This window comes from Jaculus jaculus, chromosome 6 (genome assembly GCF_020740685.1).
Source record: "Jaculus jaculus isolate mJacJac1 chromosome 6, mJacJac1.mat.Y.cur, whole genome shotgun sequence".
Taxonomy (NCBI): domain Eukaryota; kingdom Metazoa; phylum Chordata; class Mammalia; order Rodentia; family Dipodidae; genus Jaculus; species Jaculus jaculus.
In genome coordinates, this window is record NC_059107.1 from 95,336,148 (window position 1) to 95,345,951 (window position 9,804).

At 45.4% G+C, this 9,804-nt stretch overlaps 1 pseudogene; it reads right to left on the reverse strand.

Annotated features, from left to right (window-relative positions):
• Window positions 1-1,165: 1,165 nt before the first annotated feature.
• The window catches only part of LOC101616568, a 17,885-nt pseudogene continuing 9,246 nt past the window's right edge, over window positions 1,166-9,804 (reverse strand).

A 9,804-nucleotide genomic window follows, 5' to 3' on the forward strand; every position in this document is an offset into this window, starting at 1 on the left:
TCCCAAATTGGGAAAGAGATGCCAATGCAGATACAGGAATCCTTTAGAACACCAAACAAACAAAACCTGGAAAGTATCTCTCACCAACATATTATAATTAAACTACAAAACACACAAACTAAAGAAAATATATTAAAAGCAGTTAGAGAGAAAAATCAAGTCACATACAAAGGCAAGCCCATCAGGATCACAGCAGATTACTCAACACAAACTTTAAAAGCTGGAAGGGCTTGGAGTGATGTATTCCAAGTTCTGAAAGATAACAACTGTCAACCAAGGTTACTTTATCCTGCAAAGCTATCCATTCAAATAGACAGAGGAATACAGACATTCTACAACAAAAGCAGGCTAAAGGAATATTTGAAGACAAAAACAGCTCTACAGAAAATGCTTGAAAGAATCCTCCATGCTGAAGAAAAAGAAAAACACACGTATGAGGAACCTAGAAAAAACAAACCATACTCAAAAACTAGTTAATACAAGAGAGCAAAGGAAAAACTGGAAGAACTACAAAAAATGGCAAAAATAAATACACACCTTTCAATAATATCTCTTAATATCAATGGCCTCAATGCCTCAACCAAAAGACATAGGTTTGCAGACTGGGTTAAAAAGCAGGATCATTCAATTTATTGCCTCCAAGAAACTCACCTTTCTACAAAGGATGGACCCATTGAGCCAGAGCTCAAGTTTCTCTGGACACCTTTGGACTGGAAGTCAGATCCTTTCCCAAATACACCTTTGGGTTGGACCCCAGGATCCTCCCTGTAACACCTCCTCTGTGATAGGAAGCTGGAGACCCAAGTTACAAGCTTTAGTAAAACATCTGAGTCTGTGGGGGACACACATTCAAACTACCACAAGGGCAGAGCTTCCTTTCCTGGCCTAGTGCTTTTTAGACATCTCTTCACTGGAGCAGAGCATTGAATTCAGAGGGCTGAGTCATGAGTGATCATGCATTCACAGTGTTCCTACATCACATGAAGCTGACTGATGGCAGGAAAGAGAAAATGGGGACCAAGAAAGGATGATGAGCAACATGAGGGATGAGAGAGTGTCTGAACCAATATAGAGCAATAAACTTAATAATGTTTCCTTCTATACTTTAATTATACTTGATATAACAGATCAGATATGAATAGTACAGAACCATAGACTCTATCCATTACAGGGTGCTATCACACATATCTTTGCTCCTTAAAGAGAGAATATGATAGCTTCTCAGAATTATGGCAGATTTATATAGATGAGAACCACAAAATGGTGTCTCTAGGTCTATGCGATAATGACTGCTGATTTTCTGAAGGTGAACAACTCTATGAAGGCAGTTTGAGAAGAAGAGCAGAATAAGGAGAAATAGAGAATACAAATTGTAGGAGTAACTGCTGTCCCCACCCAGGCCCGAGCCACTGCCGGCACCACTGGCACTGCCATAGCCGCTGGACATGGTGGACTGCACCACAGCTGTGGAGGAGGGACAAGGACACAACACAGTGAGCTCCTGAGCCACTTCTCAAATGCTGAGCCAGCTCACAAGGGCTGGGCAGGGAGACAAGCAGACTCAATACTTACAGATGTTGACTGGTCCAACGCCTTCACCGTTCAGCCTAGAAGAGGAACACAGCAGGTGAGACCTGGGGAGCCATCACCACTTCCCCGTGGGGAGTCTGAATTGGGACAGTTCACTAAGAGCCACCTGGCAGTGCTCCTGAGTAGCCACTATGACCATAGATCATATGTGCTCACTGCCTGACATCCTGGCGATGCCCTCAGGGTGGAGGGCCTGTGGGTACCCACCTGCACTCCTCGCCCTCCAGCAGCTTCCTGTAGGTGGCGATCTCCACATCCAGGGCCAGCTTGACATTCATGAGCTCCTGGTACTCCTTCAGCATCCTGGCCATGTCCTGCTTGGCCTTCTGCAGGGCGTCTTCCAGTCCTTCCAGCTTGCCCCTGGCATCCTTGAGGGCCATCTCCCCACGCTGCTCCACATCAGTGATGGCAGACTGCAGGCTGGCACCGTAGGTGGGGAAAGCAAGCACTGTGGACTTGCAGGGGTTGAGCGATATCCCTATTGGCAAAACGCTTGCGGTCTAATTGTGAAGACTACATTGAGATCCCCAGCACCCACCCATGTAAAAGCTAAACATGGTGATTGTCAGTCCTGCCAGCACTGTGGGGAGAGGGTGCATATAGAGACAGGAGAAAGGAGCTGGCTAGCTAATGTAGGCGAATCAGAGAGCTCCAGGTTCAGTAAGAGACCTTGTCTCAAAAATTAGATGGACTACAATTGAAAAAGAGACCTAACATCAACCTCTTTCTTTCATACACACACCTATGCACAGCGCACAGATGAACATGCATCCATGCATGCAGCCCTCTCCCCCCACATACACATGCAACAGACAATGGCCTTGCAGTGTGGGTCTCCATAATTTCGTTTTTCCTGTCGAGCTTTCCAGACAGCCTGAAGAACAGAGAATGAACTCAGGATCATGATGTCTCTTCTTATTCTCCCCAAAACTTTTCATTTCTGCAACAACCTGACAAGAGCTTATCTCAGTTTACCAGCGTGCATGAGGAGAGGGTTAATGTAGGACCCACTGTACTGAGCAATAGTCCAGGGACAGCAAAAGGAAGGGAGCCATGTGCCTGCGTTGAGTGCCGTCTCCGAAGCCACCTGAAGTCCATTTATAACGACCACATGTGGATTCTGAACTAGCTTTCCTCAGATCCCCCCACGTGAGATGAGCACTCCCGGGAGACCCCAAGACCCTGCTCTCCTGTCACCTCAGAAGCTATCGCAGCCCTGGCTCCCACCTTCCCTTGTCCCCCCCTCTTGCTCCATCATCTTGTCACCCACACCTCCTGCAGACTTGTGACAGTCTTCTTCATGTTTTCTGGCCTGGTCTCTTACTTGCCTCTGGCTCCTGTGTGAGTCCTCAGTCCTCACACCTCCTTGAGCAGACTGTAGAAAAGCACAACTTGATAATTAGGCAGCTTTGAGCAACTGGGACTGGTTCGGTCTGCGGGATGGAAGCGTGAACTAGTTGGAACCATCTTGCTGACCAGTGTGTTCCCTAAGGAACTGCATGCCTGAGTCTCTCTGGGGTTTCTTTCTTCTCTAACACTCATCCCCTGGTGGCTGCTGACTGTCTGGTGCTCAAGCAAGGACACGAAGCTTTCTTTCACCACTGTCCCCAACATAGCAGCTTCTTGCCCTGATTGATCTGTGACCTTGGCCTCCAGATAGTGTGGTTCATCTCTGCAGTCTCCTGCTTGGTGTTGCCCAGGTCGCCCCCATGCCTGCCCGCTGTCTCCTGGAGCCCCTCATACAGTAGTCTACAGAGAAGGAGGCAGAGACAATATGTAGGTTTTACATATGAACAATGATTTTTGATTTTGAATGGGATATATTAACCTATATTAACATGGATTCAATGTCTTCTACCTAAGAAACTTTAGAAATGCTGTCACATGATGAAGGAGAGTTTGCACCTGTCTCACAGAGGATCTTCACTGGGACATCACACGGTGGTGAGTTCTCTTAGGGACTGAAAATGTTCTTCCCAGTGTCATGGGACCTAGCATTGAGCTGAAGCTTGAGCAAAAAGGTCAATGTAAGTCCTTATCTCCTACATATGCCCTCTTGCCTTTGAATTCTTTTCTTTCTAGCCAGGGTTCTATTTATTTTTATTTGTTTTTGTAGATTCAACTCTAATGATGCAAGGTTAATAGAGGAGGACTCTAGCTTCTTTTCCATCAATGCCTTCAGTCAATTAGAAACCATGTGATGTCCAGAGACGGGTCCAGGATTTAGCAGCTCTCAACTCTCTGCTCATCTTGTTTTGGCACCAGGTCTCAGCCTCAATCTATCTCTGAGTGATTGGGTCTCGTATTGGGTCTTGACTTTGGTGATGATGCTGTCCAGGTCCAGGCTGCGGTTATTGTCTATGGACAGGACTACGGATGTGTCTGAGGCCTGGTTTGCATCTCCAACAGCTCCTGAAGAACAAAAGTTCCCAAAGTCACTTTCCTGTGAGTTTTCAGGGGTTTCCAAGACCCAGATCCTCCCCCATTTGCTGAGGCTCAGCAGAGTAAATAAAACAGAGACCACCTGCTGTGGTTTGTAACCCAATCTTCTTAATGTAGCCATTACCCACTTTCTAGGGAAAGATCCACATTTATGAAGTCAGTGAGCCCTCCTCTCTAGTGCACCCATCTCTATCTCCCTGGCAATCCTCCCACACAGGACAGAGATGCATAACCATTTCTCCCTCAGCAGATCCTGAGCCCCAGACTTAACCAGCTCACCTTCTTCACAATCAGCAGTTTCTTTTCTTCTCCTCTCTGTACGTGTTGGCTTCATCTACATATCTACCAAAGAAAGGGCACGCCACATCTGACTCAGTGGATAGATAAAAACAAAGCAGCCTATGATGCACCATTTTTCATAAATGCAGCACATCAAAATTGTTATTTTGCCACAAGATAATTCTTTTTAAACTTTATTTATTTACTTGAGAGAGAAAGAGGCAGGTAGATAGATAGATACATATATAGACAGATAGAGAGAGAGAGAGAGGGGCATGCCAGGGTATCCATCCACTGCAAACTAACTCCAGACACATGTGCCACCTTGTGCATCTGGCATACATGGGTACTGAGGAATCAAACCTGGGTTTCCATGCTTCACAGGCAAGCACCTTAACTGCTAAGGCATTTCTCCAGCCCACAAGATAAATTTTGTTGCTGCTTAATGCTTTGCTCTTTTACTCTCCCCTAGTCTCTCCTAATTCTTTTTGGTCTTACATATTTGCGCTTTGATAGTCATTTGACTTTCATTAGCTTTGTCACATGTTACCTAGGAATGATGCCTATGTCTACAACCCTGTCCCAAGTTGTTTTGAAGATAAGTGTTGTAAAGTGGCCTATTTCTCTATTTTTGATTTACTTTTTCTTGGCATATTCCATCTCAGATAGTACTCCCTCCAACTCTGATTCTAGCTGCCCTCTGAGCCCCAGGATGGTCTCTAGTTGCTCCTTGAGGATGTCAATGTGCTTCTCAAAATCAGGGCTGAGATCCTTTGTCACAGTCTTCGTGTCCTGCTCCTACAGCAGGGTCCACTTGGCATCCAAAACCTTGTTCCACTGCTCCAGGAAGCCCACCTTCAGGGGAGGCCATGTGATCCCTCATCGGACAAAGGCAGGCAGAGTGAAGTGTCTGGGCGGCAGGTTCCTACAGGTCTGGCCTTCTCCAGGCTGTGTGGTCCTGACATGGACAATAGCTAAGTCTAAAACATCTGAGTAACTTGTCCAGGGAAATTACCATGAGCCATTGATGATGGTCTCTTCCCTGACTATGGACCCAATGCACAGCTTTCAACATTTCCTCTCCTCTTACCAAGCACAAGCACGAACCTAGTTTCCAAGTCATATTTCCTTCTCTACTGTACAAAGTTGTATGCATAGAAGACCACAGCTATAAGAGAAATAAATATTTCCTAAGAATTAGGTCCCTGTCTGCTTTCCCATTCAGTGTGCGAGTCTCCTCTAAAATAGCCCAGCTTAGGCTTCTTTTCTTTTTCTAAAGTGAGCATGTTTACATATGTTATAAGTGGTTCTAATTTTATCATAATTTAGGCAGTATGATATTTTCCCCCATCCCTCCACATAGATGCTGGGATAGGATTAACCATTTAGATCTTGTAGAAGGAAGAAAGCCTTTCCATTGTATCTGCTCAGCTCTTCAGTGAAAATCCAGTTGCCCATGAAGGAGGTCCATGGAGAACATGCATCAGTTCTAGATGTCTCTGTGGCCTTATTTTTTCACCATGGGTTGACTCCAGTGGCTTTATGGATTGCTAATCTTGAGCCTCCTGCCCTTTTCATTATCTTACCTGATAGGAAGTTGGCTGACTCCATAGCCAGGGATTCTGGAACCATACTCACCTTGTTGATGAAGGAGGCTAACTTGTTGTTGAGGGTCTTGATTTGCTCACGCTCCTCGGTCCTCACCCTCTGTATGGTGGGGTTGATTTGCATGTTCAGAGGAGTGAGGAGGTTCTGGTTGATGGTGACTTCTTGGATGCCTCCAGAGGGGCACACAGGGAAGCCAGCACCCCCATAGCCACCACCTAAGCCAGCTCCACCACCAAACCCAAAGCTCCACCGCCAAAACCAAATCCACTGCCCACTCCTCCAAAGCTGCCTCCCACTTGGCTGCCATATCCTCCTCCGATGCCACAGCTGCTGACTCCCATGGAGATTCTCCTGGAGCCTCCCAAGCCATAGAGGCTCCTGCTGCCAAAGCCAGCTCCTCCACACACTGCCCCGCTGCCTCCGCTGCCCCTGGTGCGGCACACGGACACGCTGCTGAAGCCAGAGCGGCTGAGCCCAGGGTCTCTGGCTGAGCTGGTGCTGAAGCTTCAGTGGCTGCTGCCTTGGCCCCTCAGGGTAGATTTGCAGGACGTGGTTCCCGGAGACACGACAAGAAGGCTGGGGAAGTGAAGGCGATGCAGGGCAGAGCTGAGGAGCAGACTCTGGGAGCAGCCTATGCATGGTGCGCATGGGCTGAGGGTGCGTCTGTGGAGTGGGAAGACTTTATAAATACTGAGTTTTACAAACACTGAGGTCATTCCTGGATTATTAGAAAAGTAAAATATTAGGAATACATTTTGGACTTCATCTAACCAACAAAAATGCTTATGAAATTTGTGGGAAAATGGAAGGATCTGGAAAGGATTATACTTAGTGAGGTAACCCAGGTCCAGAAAGCCGGATGTTGCATGTTCTTTCTCATCTGTGGTTCCTAGCTACAAATGATTGGACTTCTATATGAGTAGGAATACAACTCACTAGCAGAGGCCAGTAAGCTAGAAAGGGGATATAAAGGGAATAGAAAGGCGGGGGACTTAATCAGATGGTATTGGATATATGTAAGTAGAAGAACAAATTAATGGGGCGTGAAATGGCCTAAGTAAGGTAAGGGGAAGAGATTGAGGAAAGGAAAGGTGGATGGAGGGATAATCAAAATCTAATTTTTTGGACAATGGAATACTCAGAAGCCATAGATTGTTACCAGAAAATTTTCAGTGCCAGGGATGGGATACCTTCCAGCAAGTTATTGGCCAGGGAGTTCACTGATATCCCTAAAACATTATAGGCCATTGCCGAGGCTGTTGGTTTCCCACCAGGAATAGATGGTAAGACCCTGTTGCTGAAGACTCCACATAGTTGGGCTGCAAGGCCACTGAGAAATCCTGCTGGAGCTTAGCTGAAAACCTCCTCCATGTAGACCAGCTGACAGAAAGCTGGAAAAAGCTATGCTGTGTTCAATTCAATGGGAGAGATGAGAAATCAGCAGTGGAGATACTCAACAGTGGACACTGCAAGCCTTAAATTTGGCCAGCCAGGTCAAATGAGCCAATGGGTGCAATAGTGGCATGTCTGTTATGGGGGAAAACAGCCACTCTCTAATTGGACTGGAGGTCTGCTATATGGGAGGGAATACATCCCTGGTACTGAAACCGACAACAGGGGTAGTCATGAGGCCTAGGAGTGTAACATCTGCTGCTGTCTGGCTAAATGTATATACTATGCTCACCAAACTGCCCAGTAAGCACCTCTCTTAATATTCATACCCATATATTAATGCTATTCTCACTTTTGGCTAGAGAAGCTTCTCTTTGCAGATGGCGGTGACCTTGGGATGACTCAGAAGGCACCATGGGACTGAGAAGAAGTGACAGAGGAGTGCTCAGCACTGCAACATCTCTATCACACCTTCCAAGACTCAGAGTCCATTGTGGAAGAGTTGGCAGAAAGAATTTAAGAGCCAAAGGAAGGGTAGGACAAGTTACAATGTGGTCCTCCAGGCACAAAATGGCCTGGATATCCATGACCTTACAGGGCCTGACACTACCTACATTAGACCATCATAATAGGAGGAAAAGATGATGACATCAAAATAAGAGAGAGACTGATTGAGAGGGGGAGGGGATATGATGGAGAGTGGAGATTCAAAGGGGAAAGCTTGCGGGGGAATTACTACGGGATATTGTCTACAATTATGGAAGTTGTCAATAAAAAAGTGACAGAGGGAAGATGGGGAAGAGGGCTCTGGAATCTTATCTTCCAGATATTACACGGCCATTATACTCATGAATTAACAGCAGACATAGTTTTCTGCATCAAGTTGAGCCTGTCAACATATCACCTTTAAAAGTGGAAGGATACCTGAGATCCCATAACGACCAGTGTAGCTAAGGGCAGCTAATGGTTGTGGTGAGAAGTCAGGTTCATCTCTAGTGCAGCCACTGGCAAGTTGTCCATTTTATGGTAAATAGCCTTCCACCCATGATCATGCAAGCAACCCTACTTTAACTCAATAGGTTAAAAAATGCATGAAAATAAGATCCTATTAATGGGAAAGAAGAAAGGTATTAATGGGAGTGAGAGGGGACTAAAGAGAGTAAGGGGGCGGGGAAATCCACTCAAAGTACATTAAATATATGTATGAAAATGTTGAAAAACGGAGGAAAGGTAAACAAAATTTCTTAAACCATTCAAGGTTCCTTCATTTGTTTACTTACGATTTATTTGTCATGAAAACCAGGTCCATTATCCAGTGTGGATACTGAGTATTTGGGTTTTTCTGCTCAATGTTGTGGTGTTCATTTACCAGGCTGCTATGCTCTTTATCCTTTCTGCAAATTACTGTCACTACACCTAAGGTTATTCCGATTCCTCTTCCCAGTACAGGTATAGTTGATTGCCGCCTGGACCATTGAGCAGTGTTATCCATACATCCACTTGCATATTTCTGTATTGACTACATAAAGTCATTAAATTTTTAACAAATGTATGATACAAAATATACATGAGAATGCTACCCTTAGCCACATGTGGGTAAGCAATGTTATTACTTTCTAATCTCTGCACATGTAGACAAGCAACGTTACCACTTTCTGGTCTCTGTTCATGTAGGTAAGCAATGTCCCCGCTATCCAGTGTTCTTTCTAATTCCTTTATTTAGCTCTGATTCTGTGCTATTTCTAAGGCATGTGAAATGTGTCTGTATGATAAGGGATGCATAAGAGTGGTGTGTGTGTGGGGGGTGCATAATGTAGAAAGGGGCCCACATCCCAGGAAGGTATGCACATGAATAAACAACCTATATGTTTGTCTTTGCATGTCTTTCTTTCCAATTATGCTTGTGTTGGATCCAACTTGTTTCTCATTCTGTCTTCTCTTTGGATGTTATCTGACTCTAGGATGGCTTTTTCGTAGGCCTGTGCTTTTGTCTGTCTTTGCCTGTGTGGTGTATTCAGCCATGCCTCTCCTTTTATGTGGCTTTAATTCTCACCTTCATTCCTATAGTGCTTCTTTTTTTTCTTTTCTTGTCTTTTCATTTCCTCCTTCCTCGATACCATGATTGTAATGCCTTCCCACCATCCCCTTTCACTGCTCCCAGATCTCCCCTCCACTGAATCCTTCTTCTTTCCAACCAGCCTCTCTTTGTTTGATGTCATTTTTTTCACTCCTATTATGCAAGTCTTCTGCAGGTCGTATCAGCCACTGTGAGGTCATGAATACTTCTTCTTGTTCTTCATTTCTTGGTGCATATAGTGCCTTTTTCCTTCTTTGAATTGTCTGTATCTTTCCTAGCACCTCGAGTTACTTTGGGCTCAAGTCCATTGTCCAAAGTGCTTCCTCTGGGCTGGACCCCAGTCTTTCTAGATCAAAAACTTAACATCTGCTGGGCATGGTGGGACATGGTTTTAATCCTAGCACTCAGGAGGCAGG